This window comes from Suricata suricatta, chromosome 4, assembly GCF_006229205.1.
Source record: "Suricata suricatta isolate VVHF042 chromosome 4, meerkat_22Aug2017_6uvM2_HiC, whole genome shotgun sequence".
NCBI lineage: Eukaryota > Metazoa > Chordata > Mammalia > Carnivora > Herpestidae > Suricata > Suricata suricatta.
The window spans coordinates 8733287-8754287 of record NC_043703.1 but is presented as its reverse complement, the minus strand read 5'-3'; positions in this window follow the sequence as shown (position 1 = coordinate 8754287).

The window sequence follows — 21001 nt, the reverse complement described above, 5'->3', positions numbered from 1 at the left end:
TTAGCACCTTAGCATCTGCTGAGCTGCAAAGAACCCCCGCTTTTCAGCTTAGCTCCCCCGGGGAGCAGAGCAGTTGCCCAAGGCGCTGTCATCCTGCTTTCGCAGAGCGAAGAAGCCGGGGACCGTTCAAACCTCACACGGCACCTGTTCAGTGCGTCAAGAAACGCAAACACAGAGCGAGCGTAGCCGGACAGGCGGGTCTAAGATGGGTCTCTACTAGCTTTTGGAACCGAATCTTCATGAAAAGGATGTGATCTAGCAGTGCATCGAACCATCACGGGTACCGTGTGGGTTGAGGGGTCAGTGACATCATGGACGAGAAGGCAGGATTGGAACCAAACGCAGGGCTGCTCCCTCTTCGGCTGAGGCTTCATTGCAAGATCGTAGAAAGCACTGGGGGCTGAGCCAGGCGCCTGGCCTGGCCGCCCGCTGGGGCACTTGGCAACCCACTGGTTCCCCTGCCCGCCACTTCCTCATCAGCAAAACCAGGATAATATCTGCCTACTTCCTAGGGCCGCGGTTAGAAGCAGGAGGCTGAAAGCGATGAGCCCAGAGAGGAAAACTACCAGGTTTAGAAAAGAAGAGCTGGCAGCTGGGGTCGTTGATGGACATCAAAATAGTAACGCGTGACATCACTGCAGAACGCGTATTGGTGCCAAGCCCCATCCTGGTGCAGTGTATTGATTCGTCTAGTCCTGGCAATGGCCTCTATGAAGTAATTGCTATTATTATGCCTCTGCTCAGCCGTGAGCAGGCCAGGCTCGGACAGACCGAGAAGCGGCCCAGAGCGGGGGCCGATCTGAGAGTCAAACCCAGGACGCCAGGCAGCAGAATCTCCATGCTTCCCCGGCAGGAGGGCTCTGCTTGGGTTTCCCTGCCTCGTTTGCCCTGAAATCAGTCATAATGCTCAGCCGTCACAGCCACACTTTCTAGTCTTTTGCACAAAATGTGAATGGTTCTCCTCATCTGGGTTGACATGCTGAGTTCCTCTCCACACATGCGAGTCACCCCATCCTATCGTCCCAACAGGCTGGGGACAACCAGCAGACACACCGGCCACACCATTACTAACTGGTTGGCCCCAAAGCCATGCGGGCATCGGCTTACTCCAGTGAGCAAACAGACAAACCGCAAGACAGCACAGCCGCTGAAGCAGATGGAATTCCTCTGCACACCAGGACGGGCTGTGTGTCCCTCGCATCAATGTGCCACAGGGCTTCAGACAAATGAGATTCGTGTGAAAGCGATGTAGCGTGCTCCTTGGCTCTAGAATCGAATAACCAATTATCCGCCCCGATTCTCCAACTCCCCACCCCAGCCAGAGTGCTCCTCCGGCCTGGCCTTCACAGCAGAAGCTTCTTCTCTTGCAGATACTTATTTGTTCATTCCTTTCAACCTACCCCAACTCTGGGAGGTCAACTGCTCCCCTAAAAGAGAGCCGTACACACAGCGTCTCAGGGGGGAGGCCTCGCGCTGTGGTGCGGAGCCCGCATCTGAGTCTCGGCTCCGCCCTGTGCCTTCCTCGTTGAAAACGGAGATGATGGGGATGCCTACCCGCCATGGTGGTTGTGGCAATTAACGCAGGGAAGCCACGCAGAGCGACTCAAGGGCTGCAGCCGCCGTTTTGTCCGAAGCCAGAGCGTGGCCATGCAACAAATCCAACACTCCGCGCAAACCACACTCACCCTGCACCACGAGACTCTGCATTCAATTTAAGGCATCTCCCCACTTTGCATGCGAGCAACAGAGAATTAATTTTTTTAATTTTTTTATGTTTTTTACTTATTTTTGAGAGACAGTGTGAGCAGGGGAGGGTCAGAGAGAGAGGGAGACACAGAATTTGAAGCAGGCTCCAGGCTCTGAGCTGTCAGCACAGAGCCTGACACGAAGCTCGAACCCACAAACCGTGAGATCATGACCTGAGCAGAAGCCAGACATGTAACCAACTGAGCCACCCAGGCGCCCCGAGAATTATTTTCAAAGACGAGGTGTACTGTTTCTCATGGAAGAAAATGATTCTGTCATAATAGTTCACATGAGAATTTAATTTTTTTCCCGGACACCTGGGCATTGAAAGTTATGCACTGTGCATTGTAGTTATTCTAGAGACTAACTACAGGCATGTACCTAGTGTTATTAGTCTGACGTAGCATATGCTATATATCATGTGTTAGTATTTAATAAAGATTTGGGAAGTTATTATAAAATGACTTCTTGTTAGTACCCACAGAATAATTTCAAACTGTTAGTTTAAGCATTACCTTATGTTGCAGAAGAGATTTGAGATTTCTGTGCACCCTTTAATCCCCAATGTTTTATATAGATGTGCACCTGAAAGGACTGGCATTTTATGAACAAAAGCCAGCCAGTGGGAGTGCAAGTTATTTAGGGTAGCATGACCCACCAGTACCCAGCCACATCTCTGTCTCTCTCTCTCTCTCTCTCTCTTTCTCTCGTACACACACACACACACACACACACACACACACACACACAATCCTTGCAACATGAAATGGCATCACCTCAAAAGATCCAGAAAATGCCGCCAGCAGACCAGAGGCCGTTCTCCGTGGTACCCAGTCTCTGTGATGTAGTGTGAAATGCAGACATATTTCACTTTGTAAAGAAGTGGGAGCTGGGTCGTTGGGGCTTTGTGCACACCTGCAAACTTTCTTTGTGCTCATTAGCCAAACTCCTGTGGCTGAGGAGGGGCTGTCCCGGACCTTGCTTCCAGCAGCCGGAAACAACATAGGACTCCACCACGAGGAGACAGAACATCTAACTAGAAGGGATGTGAGTTAAACAGCCTAACGTTGAACGTGGGGTATTTAGTTAGGGCCCCAGTGAACCAGAAACCAGAAAAACTCTTCCAAGAATAAAGCAAGCGGTTGCAATTTATTTCGTTGAAAAAGGAGGCAGTTACAAAGGAAGGAGGAGAATCGTGGGCTCACTTGGGAAGCCTGAAACCCTTAAAATAGAATATAGGGCATGGAAATCAGAACCTCGGGCAAATGGGAACCAAACAAGCTCTCGAATTTATGAGGGGTCACGGGGAGCCGCCGACCTCAATGAATGGTGCTTTGGCTTCAGTGGACAGAACTGCCTGTGTTTATCTTCTCCCCAAGCCTGGGCCTCTCTTTCCTGCTTTCACCTTTTCTTTTTTATTTTTTTTAATGCTTTATTTATTTTTGAGAAAGAGAGAGAGAGACAAGTGGCATGAGCAGGGGAGGGTCAGAGAGAGAGGGAGACACAGCATCCGAAGGCAGCTTCAGGCTCTGAGCTGTCAGCACAGAGCCCACCCCGGGGCTCGAACCCATGAACCGTGAGATCATGACCTGAGCCGAAGCTGGACACTCAACCGACTGAGCCACCTAGGCGGCCTGTACTTTCACTTTTTCTTTACGGGCATTTCTCTTAACTCAGGATCTTTATCTAGATGTGCTGCGGTCCCACGACCATTAGGTTTGCTTCCCCACTCCCTGAAATGAGGGAGGTGACCTGGAGTCTGGCCCAAATCAGTCATTCCACAGCTTTCATAGTCCCTGAGTGGTCCAGGGCTCTGACTGTGTCCGGCCCATCTATAGCTTGTTTCCACTGGGAGTTAACACCCCTTTATATAAGAAATAGCCAAAGGTGGTCATTGTTACAATTATATAAATAATCTTTAAAAACTGATTAGAATATGGGGCACCTGGGTGGCTCAGTCGGTTAAGCATCCGGCTTCGGCCCAGGTCATGATCTCACGGTTCATGGGTTCGAGCCCCTCATCGGGCTCTGTGCTGACAGCTCAGAGCTTGGAGTCTGCTTCAGATTCTGTGTCTCCCTCTCTCTCTGTCCCTTCCCTTCTCATTCTCTCTCTCTCTCTCTCTCTATCTCTCTCTCTCTCTCTCAAAAATAAAATAAACATTTAAGAAAATTAAAAAAGAAACTAACTAGGAGGCACCTGAGTGGCTCAGTTGGTTGAGTCTTTGACTCTTGATCTCAGCTCAAGTCATGATCTCACAGTTCATGGGATGGAGCCCAATGTCAGGCTCTGTGCTGACAGCATGAAGCCTATTTAGGATTCTCTCTCTCTCCCTCTCTTTCTGCCCCTCCATGGCTCATGCTTTTTATTTTTCTTTCTCTCTCTCTCTCTCTCTCTCTCAAAAATAAATAAGTAAACATTAAAAAGAAGAAGAAGAAGAAGAAGAAGAAGAAGAAGAAGAAGAAGAAGAAGAAGAAGAAGAAAGAAAAGAAACATAAAGAAACATCAGAATTTTATTGCCTGGAACTGGAATGAGTTAGGTCCAAGGTTCCAGAACACTGGACCATCCCTAGAGAATTACCCAGTAGCTTTAAAACACATAGACTTAGGCCTCTGGAAATTTCTGCTCAAAGGCAGAGAAAGAGCCTAGAGGTCTGAACCCCAAGTCCACCACTCTCCCCTGTGCTTCTGCAACACCTGGCACGTGGCCGGTGCCAATCTATAGGACAGGGGACACATGAGCTATTTTCACACGGCTGAGATGTCAGCCCATGACGGGGGATTAGGCTTTCGGCACGCTCCGGAGGACACACGGGTGAAGTAAGAGCCCAGCAAACACATGTGGCCTCAGTAGGAAAGAACTTTCTAACAAGCAGGGCAGCGGAACAGTTGATCTCAGGGAGCCAGCATAATGGAAAGTGGGCTGGATCTGGAGGCAGAACCTACGAGATTGGACCGCAGGTTTATGCAGGGTCAATAAACAGGCCGAGAGGGTGCTCTCACTCTCCCTTTCTCCAACAGTGTAGACCCCTGATCTCTCACAGAGTCTCAGTCAGTGGTCCTCACCAGGGGGAATCCTCCCCTCCTCCCAGGACATGTGGAGCCGTTTCCGCCTGTCACATCTAGGGCAGGTGCTATTGGCATCTAGTGCGTAGAGGCCGCGGGTGGTGTGGGACATTGTATGTGACACATGACAGCCCTTCACAGTAGGGAACCATCCTGCTCAAAACGTCACCGGTGCCAAGGCCGAGGACCCCTTGTCTGGGTGGGGAGCTGGAGGTGCAGGGTGAATTCTCAAGGCATTTTTTTTTTTTTTTTTGGTTTGGAGTAAATTCTACTCCCAGTGTGGGGCTCGAACTCATGACCCTGAGATCAAGAGTCACACTGTTGGGAGCTATCTGAACTCACTGGTAGAGTGAAAATTCCTGGTGAGGCTACGGCAAGATGCACGGTCTCTTGCCCCCAGATAGCTCCCAAAATCTACCCTCTTGAAAGTTTCATTTCTACTTGAAGCACCAAACCTTGGAGTGCTTTGCTGATTAGTGTCAGGAGCGGCCTGTCCCCCTGCCCTGTCCCTGAGGCGTGACTGCACCTGGTCAGGGAAAAGATGAGTAAACTAGATACACCCTAATGCAACACATAACTTTCCTCTAAGCAATACGGATAACTGAATACCTTCTGGGCCTGAATGCCTTTGTGATAGTCACTACTGTGATAAAATGTATCTATCATCTCTGGGACTGTGAGAGCAAGCAGATCTCCTGAGAACCTGTTTTTCTGGGAACTTTCTCTTAGAGTTATAAACAGCCTAATGACCCTTACTCATAAAAAACTGACCTTTACTAAACAATGCTGTTTGCCTCTTGGTTAAAGGTCACTTCCTTGAGGCTAGACCTGAGGTTTTGTAAAAATACCTATGACACCATGAGTGTCTGTGGCTAAAATTGTAAAACTTATCTATGGGAAATCATTTACCGCACTTTCTTGTCCTTGTACCTTTTGCCATAAATAAACCTTGAGAACCAGAAAAGGGGGAGACGCCTGCCAGATGGGCAGGGGGGCCTGTCCGGGGATCAGAACGAAACGCAAGGCGCTCTCACTCTCTCTTTGGCCTGCACCGTCATCCTTTGGGGGAACCCTGGACCTGCAGGAGCTGGACTCGGGCATCACACGGTCTGCTGACTGAGCCAGCCAGGAGCCACAGGGCAGATTCTAACTTCCATCCTGCACACACACACCCACTTGCCCGGTGACCCCTGCCTCCTCAGCCTCAGTGTCCTCAACTATAAAATGGGGTCCAGTAGCATTTATAGACTGTCTGATAGATAGATCTCACATCACACCCTCTGGCTTCCTTCGATTTCTCCCAGGAGCAGATCTAGAGGCAAGGATTTGAGAGAAAGGATTGGGGCGGCGGGGGAGGGGGGGGGAGGAAGAATCACTCAGGGAGAGGGCGGCAGCCAGCGGAAGGTGCTCGTGAAGCCGCATGCTGGAGCGGGTCGCCAAAGTTTCAGCCCGTGGGGAAAGGCTGGGAGGCGACATGGGACACACCGCTCAGGATGATTCCATCCCAGGTTCAGAGCGTCTCAGCCCGGATGCAGACCCAGAGGCTGCAGGTGTGTCCGAGAGAGGTGGGGCGGGGGACTCAGCAGCCCCCACTGAAGATGCGAGCATCCCTTCCCACAACTGTAGAAGGTGACGAATCATCTGTCTGAAAGAACTTGGCACCGTGCCTGGTGCCTGGAAGGTCATGGAGAAATAAGTGTGTTGTATGAAATTTTAGGCCATTCCAGCAGAAGGTTGAATGAGCAGGGTTCTTTGGAAGGATTCACTCGCTGAACCAAATGCAAACACTGAGCTTTTGGGCTTGAGAAGTAGGGGCCCGGGGCTGCTTTGGCCCCAGAGGTTTCAGGTGCAGGGATTCCTGGGCCTTCTCCATGAACAGTGCTGTCGGCGGAGGGGGTGGGGTGGGGTCAAAGGCTGTCACATCCCAGCCTTTGGTCACGGTGGCCGAGTTTTAAGATCCAGGGGAAAGGTTCCAATTGGTCTAACTTGGTCATAAGCCTGCCCTATAGTTACGGCTGGATGATGTGAGAGGCATCCCACCAGATCATGAGGAGTAGGGCCGGGAACCGGAGGAGGGTAGGTGACAAGCAAGAGTCATGTACGTCCCTCTGCCCCTTCCTGGCCAGCCTGTGTGTACTTCCTTTCTTATGTCTAGAAATGTAATTTGCAAATGGACGCCTTTTCTCCGCAAGAGAGGACAGCCCAAGGCCCATCGGCTACTGCATCCAGAGGGCACAAAGCTATTCCTGGCTAACTAGAACCCTCCAGATGATGTGCATTTCTTCACTAGTCCCATGCCTCTCCCTCAGTGGGCACGTGCTCCCAGGTGACCGCAGAAAACACCCTGCTTGGTGATTTCATCACTGTCTACGGTGGGCGGCTGTCCAGACGGTGCCCGAGAGGCTCACTGCTTTTCACACGGCCTTCACGAACATTCTACCGAGGCAGGGCTGCTGACCGGACAAATATAAGACATGCCCAACGGACTCACTCACGGGGGAGACGGGGAGAGAGTCCCCTCCAGCGGGATGGGGTTTCCCTGCAGAACGAGATGTTCCCTGGACGCCCCGGGTAACCAGCACCCAAGAATGGCTGGCGTTTTCAGTGTGCGGTGCGGACAATGGTCAGAGTGAAATGCAGTTCCACCATTCCTGCTCCCTCGTTTCTCCGGCACACGGTGGCTCTCCGTGGAGTGACTCAGGCCGGGGGAGGGGTCCCCCGCGGCCGCGGGGCGGGTGGTGGTGGAAGGATTTAGACCCCCGGCAGTGCAGAGGCATCGGCCTGAGCAAGCCTGTGTGGCCGGACGTGAAGACGGTGGCTTCCTTGTCGTGCTGTCAGAAATGTAAAAGCGGGTGTTCAAAACCCGCTCCCGCAACACTTGTTCGGCCAGGCTTGCGGACATAGAAGAACTTACTTCTGTTTCATTTTAAATGCCTTTTAAATAACGACAAACATTATGAGGGAAGGGGAAAGAGGATGAGGGAAAGAATACATTCGGAAACGGCAAGTGATGTGATAGTCCCTTCAGCGTGAACACGGCGCACACCTGCTCCCCCGCCTCGGAGGCTGTTCTCCACCGCGTCTGAGGGCGCAGCTGGCCCCGAAGCGTCTGCCCCGTGGGGTCGCTCTGACTGCAAGCTCATGAGCAGCCTCGATGGCCTCGCGTGCGCTTCAGGGAAGAAGAGATGTACGGAGTTGTTTGTTTCTATTTTTTATTTATTGTTTAACTGTTTTATGTTTATTTTTTAATGTATTTTTTAATGTTTGTTTTTGAGCAACAAAGAGAGACAGAGCTTGAGTGGGGGAGGGGCAGAGAGCGCGGGAAACACTGAATCTGAAGCAGGTGCCTGGCTCTGAGCGGTCAGCACAGAGCCTGATGTGGGACTCGAACCCACACCCTGTGAGATGGCGACCTGGGCCGGAGTCGGATGCTTCACCGACTGAGCCACCCAGGCGCGCCTAAATGTTTAGTTATTTTTGAGAGAGAGAACACAAGCAGGAGCAGGACAGGCAGAGAGAGAGAGGGACACGCAGAATCTGAGGCGGATTCCAGGCTCTGAGCTGTCAGCAGAGAGCCGGAGGCGAGGCTCAAACCCACCAGCCATGAGATCATGACCTGAGTGGAAGTCGGAAGCTTAACCAGCTGAACCACCCAGGCGTCCCTCTGTTTTTTATTTTTTCTCCAAGCCAGTTTCTTTTTTTTTCTTTCTTTTTTTTCTTTAGAGACACAGAGTGTCAGTGAGGGAGGGGCAGAGAGAGAGAGAGGAAGAGAGAGAATTCCAAGCAGGCTCTGTGAGGTCAGCGCGCAGAGCCTGGCTTGGGGTTCAAACCCACGAAACAGTGAGATCATGACCTGAGCCGAAAATCAAGAATCGAATGCTTAACCAACGAAGCCACCCAGGCACCCCCCAAAAACCAGTTCCTAACACAGATTTCCCCTCAAAGAAATTGTATTTTAGGGGCACCTGGGTGGCTCAGTTGGTTAAGCGTCCGGCTTCGGCTCAGGTCATGATCTCATGGTTCGTGGGTTCAAGCCCCACGTCGGGCTCTGTGCTGACAGCTCAGCACCTGGAACCTGCTTCAGATTCTGTGTCCCCCTCTCTCTCTGCCCTTCCCCCACTCATGCTCTGTTTCTGTCTCAATAATAAGTAAACGTAAAAAAATTTTTTTTAAAAAGAGAGAAACTGTATTTTTATTTTAGAAGCCTCTCCAACTGCAGCGGCGTGCAAATCACAGTTGGAAACAGCCAGGCTTCATGTCCTCAACACAGCCAAGATCGCTTCGGCACTGAGCAAGAAGCCTGTGATATTAATTACGGGGAGGCATGTGCTTGGGAAACGGGCATACATTAGAGATTCTGACATTCCTCCTAATTTAAAAGTTAATAAATGATGGCCTAGGAACCAAGCAAAACGGTCAGTGTGGGGAAAAAACTCTCTTCACCGTTACTCAGCCTCCGGACTCCGGGTGAGAGCCCATCCCTGGGTTCCAGGGCTCTGGCGGGTCCCACAAAGCAGCTGTGACCGTGACGGGCCCCCCTCTCTCCCAGCGGCGGATGCCTCCCGTGCCATCTGTCCTTTGCGCAGTGCCATCAGCTGCTTGGAAATGGCACTTTTTAGAGCCGCTTGGTGGTAAGAATCATGCTCTGATTTTAGCAACAGCAGTTGACTCGTGTTCGGGGAAGGTAATCATTTTTTGCCCCAGCGGATTTCTATTAGGAAAGAATGTTTACCTGGTGGGCCTATTCTGAGATGTGCCATGATGGGGGGATTCCTTTCATTCCTTCCCCCCATTCCAGGGCAGAGTCGGCTGGAGAAACACGTGTTTTCCTCTGCGGCTGCGCCGTCCTGGGTTGGGGGAAGTGTGCCGAGTTATTTCAGTAGCGATCCAGGTGGAGAGCAGCGGGACAGGAGGGGCAGCGGCCAGGGAGGCTCGCCCCCGCACCCCCAGTCCCCAGCGGCGGGGTCTCAGAGATGCCCCCTCTCCAGGCCCCGCTTCCTTCGTCTGTTAGGGACGATGGCACCTCTAACCTAACCCCCCCTCTTTGACAGGTCAGGTGAGACAAAGCATATTGGAAATGACGGGACCTGTGCAGCGTTATCACTCGTTTATTCAAGAGGAATTTGGACCCTAGGAGAGGTGAGCATCAGTTACGTTACAGAAGAAACTAAAGGTTCACTTCCAGCCGCGCAGCCGACAAAGCTGACACAAGACATTCCTTCCTGTCCTGAACACATTAGATACCGGATAAAGTGTTTTCAAATATGCCTTAAAAAGGCATGTTCAACCTTGATGGGAAGGAAGGCCCTAGATATCGTCAAAGAAGGAATGAAAGTGAATTAATTCATACACCACAAGCCGGGGGTGTATCCGACTTGGGTGTAGGCTCTGGAATCCAAAGGCTTTGGGGTTTTGGTGCATGTGAGGGACCAGATATGTCCTCGGGCTGACAGGACCTGAGATCCGGGCTGGAGTAAATCCAGGTTTTGGGAACCTAAAGTTTATACAAACCTGTAGGGAGTGTCCTCTTTAAGGAAAAGAATTAAAATTTCAAACACAGACCTTGGTACATAAGTTAATATTTATTTAAAATGAGACGTCATCAAAAATAGAATTTGAAAACATGAAAAATAAAGTAGTTTTAAAATGCTATATTACCAAATAAATAAGTATAACTATAAACATAATAATTATTATGATAATATAATTTTATACAATAGTATTTTAAATATTATATCAATTTTCTGCAACACTTTAAAAATATTATTTCCTAAAATTCTGGCTCCCTACTTTTTGATTACTTTATTTGATAACAATTTATTATCCTTTTTTTTTTTCTTTGAGACAAGAGAGAGTGCACACATGCACATGGGGAAGGGGCAGAGAGAAAAGGAAAGAATCTTAAGCAGGACCCATGCTCAGTGTGGAGCTCTACGCGGGACTCGATCTCACCATCCTGAGATCGTGACCTGAGCCAAAATCAAGAGTCAAAAGCTTAACCAACTGAGCCATCCAGGCACCCCTATATTACCCTATTTCCTTAGGAAAGATAAGCCATTAATCAAATTTTTTTCTTCTGCCATGGTTTACTTAAGTGTATGATTAATTAGTGATACTTTGATAAAGTTTCTTTTATCTTTACAACCCCTACTTGGTAATGTCATGTGAATTTTCAGCATTGTTGTCAAGGTTGCTTTTTTCACTTATGAGTTGTGAGATCACAGGGCATTAAATTTTTCTTAAGAGATGAGCCATAAATATTGTTCAAATTGATGACTGTCACCCGCTGATGTGACCAATGCCCTTGTCTCTGTAGTGTGCTGTAAGTTTTACGTTGGTCCTTCTTCAGGGTCAGTGTTTCATATGAAACAGAAAGAAGGTTAGTCTTTTTCCCCAATGTGTTCACATTGTCTATTCCTTTTCGTTAACTGGTAAGAGCATTATGTCTAAGGACTTGAACCCCAGGTACTTGTGGACTTGGACTCCAGGAAGCAGAGAAAACATGAATGCACTCACAGGGACATGTGTGACGAAGTGAAAGTGGACATGGGGAGCACGCATGCACACACTCGTGTATGTGGGGAGAGAGCACACACGCGCCAGGATAAATACAGGAAATGGAGATGTTGTGAAAGGAAAAGCAGACGGGGGCCACAGTTCCCAAACACCCAAGACCAAACCCTCATAGTCATGTAAACAAGATTTAAACCATCCCAACTTCCTGTAGATACTGGCTCTGACCTTCAACAAAACTCCATGATGAGGGGAGGGAGGAGACATGAGCTCACAAACCACCCGGTTATGACATTTGCCGATAATGATACCTTCCTTTCTATAGTTGTTGACTAGATCTGCAGCAAGAAAACTCTTCCCTTCTCTCTCCCTCTCTGCCCCTCCCCCTCTCCTCTCCCCCTCCTCCTTCTCTCCTCTTGCCCCCTCTTCCTCTCCCCCTCCTCCCACTCCATTTCTCTCTGTTTTCTTTTGTTGTTTTCGATGATTCCAAGTACACTGCAGTGTAATTTAGTTACATCAAAGTAAATAGAAAAACCTGGAGCAGGAGATGAACATAAATTGGGGAAATTGTGCAGAATAACAAAATAATTCTTGATGCTTGTAGAGACAAAGGCACTGAAATAGACCCCCACTCTCCCTAAGATAGTGAAGGTTGACAACTTCTGGAATGAAAAATGACGTTTGATGCTTCTTATCTCTTAGATGCCAAAGACTACTGTCAACTGTAATGAGAAATTAGTCTCTTTTTAACATGTGTGTGTTTGCGTGTGCAAGAGACTGTGTGTGTGCTATCAAGAGACCAATAACGCCACCTGATGTGTACAGCTGCTTTCAGTTTTCAAAATTGGTTCATAAACATTATCTTATTTAATGCAAATAGCAATTTTGTGGGGTCTATAGACAAGGCATTGACATTGATACCAGGGGAAAGAACAGGAGGAACATTTCAATTAAGCAACTCTTCCAGGCAGCAGGATGCATAGGGGACAGCAATCAATCTTTAGCAGAGGCAAAAGGAAAACAAAGAGTCAAAAAAATAAATTTCAAACATGAAAGAAACAATCGGTAAGCTGGACTCCACTAAAATTAAACACATCTACTCTGCCAGAGACAAATATAGGTCAAAAATAGGACAGGCCATAGATTAGTAGTAAACATTTGCAAAACACATATCTGATAAAGGTCTATTATTCAGACTATTCAAAAAAAAAAAAAACCTCTGAAAACTCAACAACAAAAATACAACCGGATGAATGAGCCACAGACCTTGAACAGTCACCTTCCCAAGGAAGATCTATAGATAGCAGGTGAACAGATGAAAAGATGCTCCATACCATCTGTCATCGGGGAAGTGGTGACTAGAACAACTACGGGTATCGCTACGCACGAGACATTACTACACGTCTATGACAATGGCCCAGATCTAGGACAGTGGTAACACCACGCTCTAGAGACACCGGAACTCGGGACGCAAGATGGTCCAGCCACTTGGAAGACAGTTTGGCGTTTCTTACGAAACATCTTCTTACCATGGGATCCAGCAATAGTGCTCCCTGGTATTTACCCAAAGGAGCTGAAAACATGTCCACACAAAACCTGCACACACAAGGAGCAGCTTTAACATAAACTCACAATCACCGAAACTTGGAAGCAACTGAGATGCCCTTCAGTAAGTGAATGGACAAATAAACTGTGGTACGTCCAGGCCATGAAATACTGTTCAGCACCAAAAAGAAATGAACTATATGCAAGCCATGAAAAAGCACGGAGGAAACTCGAATGTATGTTACTAAGTAAAAGAAGCCCATCGGAAAAGATTACCTACCGCATGATTCTAACTATGTGACATTATCCAAGATTCCAAACTATGGAGACAGTAAAAACAAAAATCAATGGTTTCGAGGGTTTGCAGGAGAGGTAGAGAGGAAAAGGCTGAGTACAGAGGATTTTTAGGACAGTGAAACTATTGTTTGATGCTATAATGATAACTATGTTGGTCAAAACCCATAGGATGTACAAAACCAAGAGTGAATCCTAACCCTAATGTAAACTATGGACTTTGGGTGATAGTGATGTGTTGATGTGGGTTCATTAATTGTAACAATGTACCGATCTATGGGGATGTTAACGTAGGGGGGTCAGCACATGTGTGGAGACAGGGGGTACATGGAACTCTGTGTACTTGACCCTCAGTTCTGCTGGGAACCTAAAACTACCCTAAAAAATTCAATTGCTAATTTAAAAAAGTAAAGGGCAACTAAAATCCTCCAGATTTAACATTAGCTGAGGGACCGTAATTGCCATAACTAGGGTGGGCTGCGCGTGGGTTTTGCGGAAAGCATGTCCCAAGTCCATCATTTCCAATCCCTCCTCACAATGTTAATAGAAAACCCTGAGTGCAAATCAGAATTCAATCGTCAAGTCAGTGCAAGCTGAAACCCTGAATTGCAGGGTAGCTTAAGTGCTTTACACATGTGTCAAAGATCAGCTGATTTAGTTACAGGCTTGGTTCTCTGCCCAGCACAGCAATAACGATGGCATTATAGTGGCACCAGGATGGGATCATGTTTTCGTTCCAGACATATGAATCACTTCAGGTATTGGAGCAACAACACAGTGACTTCTCCCAAGGGAGAGGATTGCAGCGTGCCTTAACACACAGACAATGGGATCGGAAATACTCAATGACACGTCCATGGAAAACCGCAGTCTTACCTTGCGGCATCTCTTGGAAAAACCCAGGATAAACAGGGGAGAACATGCAAATGCCATATTACTTTTACTGAGGAAAAGATGGGGGTGATAAAGTGCACATTTCATGAAATTGATCTGTGTCTCCTGTCCCAGAACACTGATTCTAGTCTGAAATGCAGGCTGGGTTATCTACAACCACTGTTAGCACAGCAGATCGCCAGAAAATTGTGCCCCAAGCACAACCTTCTGTAAAATGGGGCATGGGTGCCTGGGTGGTTCAGTTGGTTGAGCCCCGACTTCGGCTCAGGTTGTGATCTCATGGTTCATGGGTTCGAGCCCCGCCTTGGGCTCTGTGCTGACAGCTCACAGCCTGGAGCCTGCTCCGATTGTGTGTCTCCCTCTCTCTCTCTCTGCCCCTCCCCGCTCATGCTCTGTCTCTCTCTGTCTCAAAAATAAATAAAACATTAAAAAAGTTTTTTTATAATTCCGTTGGCATCATGGGAACTGTAGGATCAGAGATTGCTAATAAATGCCTTTACTCCATCAAAATTATTATTTCATTTAGCTCTTTCTTACAGACATTTCTTATGTGGGATATAATTTTTTCCACTCTCTTGGTTTAATTATTTTATAGGTGAAAATTGAGCTAGACTTTCTATTTTTATTTTCAAACAATTGCTATCTCTGAAAAATCATTCCAGCCTCTCTTTACCTGGATAATTCATATTATCTCCTTCAGCACAAGTCAGACTTCCCTGTACCAGGAAGACTTCCAGAATCCCTTCCTGGCAAATACCCCACTTACATTCTCTTCCCTTATGGTCCATTTTAACTGTCTGAGGTTTATGCTTACACAAAGACTGGACTGTGAGAAACTTGAGGGTAGAAAGCCTGTACCTCATCTGATAACAGGCATGGAAAATGCTCATTAAATTTTCAATGAATAAATAAACATATGAGTGAGCCATGGGAACAACGTCTTATTTCTCCAACAGATTTCAGGTCATATAAATGTAAAAAGTTGGTGGAGATCAGTTTCTTTAGATGCAGGGGGATTGAACTACCAGTTCAACTTTTCTCAAGCCTATTAGTATATCAATCCCTTTTTCAAAGACTTCTTTGCTTAACTTGAAATAGACAGAAGTTACAAAGCTGATATAACACACACCCAAAGTCTCACCACTTAGAACTTTACTTTTTATCCTGTTTGTTTCCAGTTACTGTTCAAGAGAGCGATGCAAACAATGGTCCATTTTAACGCATACATTGGGCAGATCATGGACTTTCTGCCCCTCCACTCCAAATTCACCCCTTTTTGCCTGCCATGTGAGAATGGATATGGGCCCTTTATCTATTTGTCCCCTGCCAGCTCCATGTAGGTCTTTCTTCTCTCTGTGAGTCTGTTCTTCGAACTTTTGCTGCCTTGTGCCTTCTGGTGACTCCCATGTCTTCAACTCATGGAGACCAAGTGGCAGGAGGGCTTGGGGGGGGGGTAGTGTTCCACCTGGTTTCCTCTCTCTTCCTTACAGCCTGGCAATTTGATGCAGGACGTGAGCTGGGCTAAGCATAGTGCATACCTGTTTGTTTGCTGTCTGTCTGGGATTACTCTCGTGTGGCCTGATGCTCAGTATTTTAGGAGTCACTCTGTCCTAGATACTGTCTGGTTTCTGTAAGGGTAAACCCAGCTCCTGTTAATCCATCTTGGCCAGATGCAAAAGAATGCCTTTTCCTAAGTTTTTAATTTAAATGCTTATTTATTTTTCTCACACTTTATTTTTTCCCTAATAAAAACATTTAAGACTACAAGTTTTCCTGTGAAGGTTTTTTCCACACACCCCCCAATTTTGATATTTTGTTCCCTTGCTATTCATTTTCAAAGTTTCTAATTTCTATTCTGTTATATTATTTAATCAATTGCCTAAGTCTTTGAATCATTGTATTATAAGATATGCACAAAATTGCAGAGACTAGTATAATGAATCCCTATATACTGTTCTTCCAGATTCAAGTTATCAAGATTTTTCCACATTTGTTTCATCTTTTCATTTCTATTTTCTTTTTCTTTGTTATTTTCAAGAAAATCCTAGATATTGTATCATTTCCCTCCCAGATATATCAGAACATAAAGAACCTTACCTTTCTTGTAATCCCTATCAAAATAATACCAACATTCTTCACAGAGCTAGAACAAACAATCCTAAAATTGCTATGGAACCAGAAAAGACCCCGAATAGCCAGAGCAATCTTAAGAAAGAAAACCAAAGCTGGAGGCAACACAATCTGGGACTTTAAGCTGTATTACAAAGCTGTAATCATTGAGACAGGATGGTACTGGCACAAAAACACACACTCAGATCAATGGAACAGAATGGAGAACCCAGAAATGGACCCACAAACGTATGACCAACTAATCTTTGACAAAGCAGGAAAGAGTATCCAATGGAATAAAGACAGTCTCTTCAGTAAATGGTGCTTTGAAAACTGGATAGTGACATGTAGAAAAATGGACCACTTTCTTACACCATACACAAAAATAGACTCAAAATGGATGAAAGACTGAAACATAAGACCAGAATCCAAACCTCTTGACCTTGGCCACAGCAGCTACTTAGTCAACACATCTCTGGAGGCAAGGGAAACAAAAGCAAAAATGAGCTATTGAGACCTCATCAAAATAAAAACTGCACAGTGAGGGAAACAATCAGCAAAACTAAAAGGCAACTGACATAATGGGAGGAGATATTGGCAAATGACATACCAGATAAAGGGTTAGTATCCAAAGGCTATAAAGAACTTACCAAATTCAAGTCCCCGAAACAAATAATCCAGTGAAGAAATGAGCAAAAGACATAAATAGACACTTCTCCAAAAAAGACATCCAGATGGCCAACTGACACATGAAAGAATGCTCAACATCACTCATCATCAGGGTAATACAAATCAAAACCACAATGAGATACCACCCCACACCTGTCAGGCTAACATTAACAACTCAGGCAACAACAGATAGATGTTGGCAAGGATGCAGAGAAAGAGGATCTCTTTTGCACTGCTGGTGGGAATGCAAACTGGTGCAGACACTCTGGAATACATTATGGAGGTTCCTCAAAAATAGAAACTACTATTAAAAATAGAACTACCCTATGACCAGCAATAGCACTACTGGGTATTTATCCAAGGGATATAGGTGTGCTGTTTTGAAGGGGCACATGTACCCCAATGTTTATTGCAGCATGAGCAACAATAGCCAAAGTATGGAAAGAGCCTAAATGTCCATCAACAGGTAAATGGATAAAAAAGATGTGGTGTATATATACATATACATACATATAACAGAGTATTACTCAGCAATCAAAAAGAATGAAATCTTGTCATTTGCAACTACATGGATGGAACTGGAGGGTATTATGCAAAGTGAAATTAGTCAGAGAAAGACAAATATCATATGACTTCACTCATATGAGAAATTTAAGACATGAAACAGATGAACATTAGAGAAGGGAAGCAAAATAAAAACAGAGAGAGTGACAAAACATAAGAGACTCTTAATATAGAGGAAAGAGGTTACTGGGGTGGGGGGTTGTGGGAGGGGGGATGGGCTAAATGGGTAAGGGGCGTGAAGGAATCTACTCCTGAAGTCATTGTTGCACCATACGCTAACTTGGATGTAAATTTTAAAAATACATAAATTAAAAAAATAAAAACCTTAACCACAATGTCATTATCACATTTGATAGAATTAGCCATAATTCTTCAGAATCATCATCTAATCAGGCCATGGTCAGATTCTCCTGATTGTCTCAAAAATATCTGTACAGATGGTGTATTCAAACTAGGATTGAATCAAGGTCCACTCATTACACTTGGTTGTTGTGCTTTTATAAGTTAGATGGTGCGCCTCTCCACCTTCTCTCCTGCCCCCGGCTTGTTCAATAAGCTTGATCAGTTGTCCCGTAGAATGTCCCACATTCTGATTTGTTTCTTTGCTTCCCTGTGACTTTACTTAACTTTATTATCCATCCCCTGTATGTCTTCTAGCTCACCCTAGAGATTTGACTAGATTTAGGTTTAACTTTTTTTTTTTTTGGCAAGAATATGTTACAGTTGGTGCTGTGTTCTTCATATTGAATTACATCAGGAGGCACCTGGTTTCTATTTTTAGTGATGCTAAGATGGATCAAAGGGTGTGGGTGGTGACAGCCTGATCCCTCCATTATATCTTTCCACCAACTATTGGTCAACTGTTATTATCTTTTGATGATTGTTGCATGACTCAATTATTTCATTAGGGGCAACGGAGTGATTATTTTCTCATTCTGTCATTCCTTACATAATTATTAGCTGGAATTCCTCTGTAAGTAAGAACTTTCTCTCTTCAACTAGGGTTATTTGATTATCCTAAAAGGCAAAGTGAGTGCTTAATTCTTTTCCTTCCTTTTTTTAAAGTTTATTTATTTATTTTGTGGAGGGGAGAGGGGGAGAGAAAGAGAGAGAGAGAGAGAGAGACAGAGAGAGAGAGAGAGAGACAGAGAGACAGAGAGAGACAAAGAGAGAGAATCCCAAGCAGGCTCTGCACTGTCAGCACACAGCCCAGTATGAGGCTCGATCTCAGGAACTGTGAGATCAAGACCTGAGCTCAGATCAAGAGTTAGACACTTAACCAACTGAGCCACCCAGATGCCCCAATTCTTTCCTTTTCATTGCCAATTTCTAGAGGAAGAAATTGGTGCCCTGGCACTTCCAGAGATATACAATGAGCTGGGATAGCTCTCTGTCTCTGTGTCTCTCTCTCCCATATATTCAACTCATTAAATGAATTGAATGAATATGTTTCTTACTCTGCAATTGTGCCCCTTTGTGAGTTGAGACTCCATGGAGCCAGAGGCCTGCTCAGGGAAGTGGGGGATAACACTTCCCTCTTCCCTCTGAGGGCTGGTGGCCATCTAGATAAGGTCAAGATGCTGCTAGGGTCAGGCTGGCCAGACACCACTTTTCAAACAAGGCTTGTTGGGTCCTTCCCACCATTAGTTATTGAGTCTGTGTTTATCTACTGCATGATGGGAATAGAGGCATAAGGTCTCTATGAGTTGGGTGAGCAGCTTTGGTCAGAACCCAAGAGCAAACCAATAGCAGTTTTTCAAAAGGGGTGTGGTTGGTGGTCACACTAGGGAAGCCACAAGTCCACCACCCTAAGCTGTGCATTGAAGTGGGGGCTGTGTCCCTTTGCCTCCTGGGCATCACCTGTAGCCACAGTGACATACAGCTCAGTAGAGTTGGGAGGGTGAGTCCCCAAGAGTCCCGTCACTTCTCTACACCAGCTCTTCCTGGTCAGAATCATGCCCTTTGGCACTGCTGGGATGGGGATAGAACACAGAAGTCCCTACCAGACATCCAGATGTAAACGCAGCTACATCAGCAATATTAATTAACTTTATACCTTATTATAAAAATAGAGGGGCAGCCGGTGGCTCAGTTGGTTGAGCATCTGACTTAGGCTCGGGTCATGCTCTCACAGTTTGTGAGTTTGAGCCCCATGTTGGGTTCTGTGCTGACAGCTCAGAGTCTGGAGCCTGCTTTGAGTTCTGTGTCTCCCTCTCTCTCTGTCCCTCCCCACCTCATTCTCTCTCTGTCTCAAAAATAAACATAAAAAAAAGAAAGAAAAATGCAAATTTAAGATTCTTGTTGAAATGGACATTTGCTGGTACCTATTTCTGCTTGGTTCCAATAAAGAGAAAGAAACCCCACAGGAATTTAACAAGGAAAGCAAAGTGTAAGGCGTTAATAACTGTAACAGGGGTGGGATCATACGGCTTTGGCTGGAAGAAGAGAACTCTGAAGAACACAGAAATAGCCAATGTCAGGAGCCCTCACTACACGGAGGGCTGAGATGAAAGTCCCTCCCACGGCCCTCGCCCACACACGCCGCTGGGGCTGAGCGCCAGATTTTCATGAGAGGACACAGCTGGCTGTGTCCAGATGGCAGAAAAGTGGCCCCGGTGTTGTTATGCTGGTCATAGTGTTGGAAATCTGCCCTGGAGGGTGCCGCAGACAGCTGCTTGTAGGGAAGGACTGAGCTGCAAACTACCCGAGCATTCTCCGTAGGCTCCAGGGTTTGCACTGTGTAGAGAGCACTGGGAAGCTGTGGGCTCGGTGGGGGCTGGGCCCTGGGCAGGTCCACCGGCTGCTGGGCCACCTCGGAGCCAGGAGGCACAGCCCTTTCCTCCTGCACTCCCTACTGACAACGCTCAGTGTTGTTCCAGCTGACAAAAAAACTTCTAAAGGACCCACATACATTTTCACAGCACTCAAGAAAGGATTGATTCGGAGCTCAGAGGCAGAAAGTCTAAGACTGGTACATCGTATCTGTTGAAGGAGACCTTGACTGGGGCACCTGGGCGGCGCAGTCAGTTAAGCGCCAGACTCCTGATTTTGGCTCAGGTCATGATCTCACAATTTGCGGGTTCGAGCCCCTCATCGGGCTCTAATGGTTTGCAGGTTTGAGCTCTGTGACAGCGCAGAGGAGGCGGCTTGGGATTCTCTCTCCCTCTCTCTCTGCCTTTCTTTTTTTCTCTCTTTCTCTCTCTCAAAAATAAATATTTTTTAAAAAGAGACCTTTAGTTGTATGTTGTAGGGGCCCATTCATCCAAAAGGCCTGTTGAGATCCCGCTGTGAACTACCAGGAGGAAGGCACATATCCCTAGCATCGCTGGTGGGTGCGCCCCTGGTGCAGTAGGGTCCCTCAGTTGAGGACCGGGATTGAGTCATTCTCCTGGAAGACTGAGCGTACAGTGTCATATGGCTTGTTGGGTCCTGCTTTCCTTTGTTGTAGAGAATGTGTGCATGACCTCTTGATCATGGATTATCCTCTTGATGGATTAGAGACTGGAGTTAGTTTTCTATGACCTTTAATTATAGTTTCGGTGAGTGGGCAAATTTTCAGATTGAAACTCCCTTCCTGGTCAGGGACACTTTACCCGTAAGTCA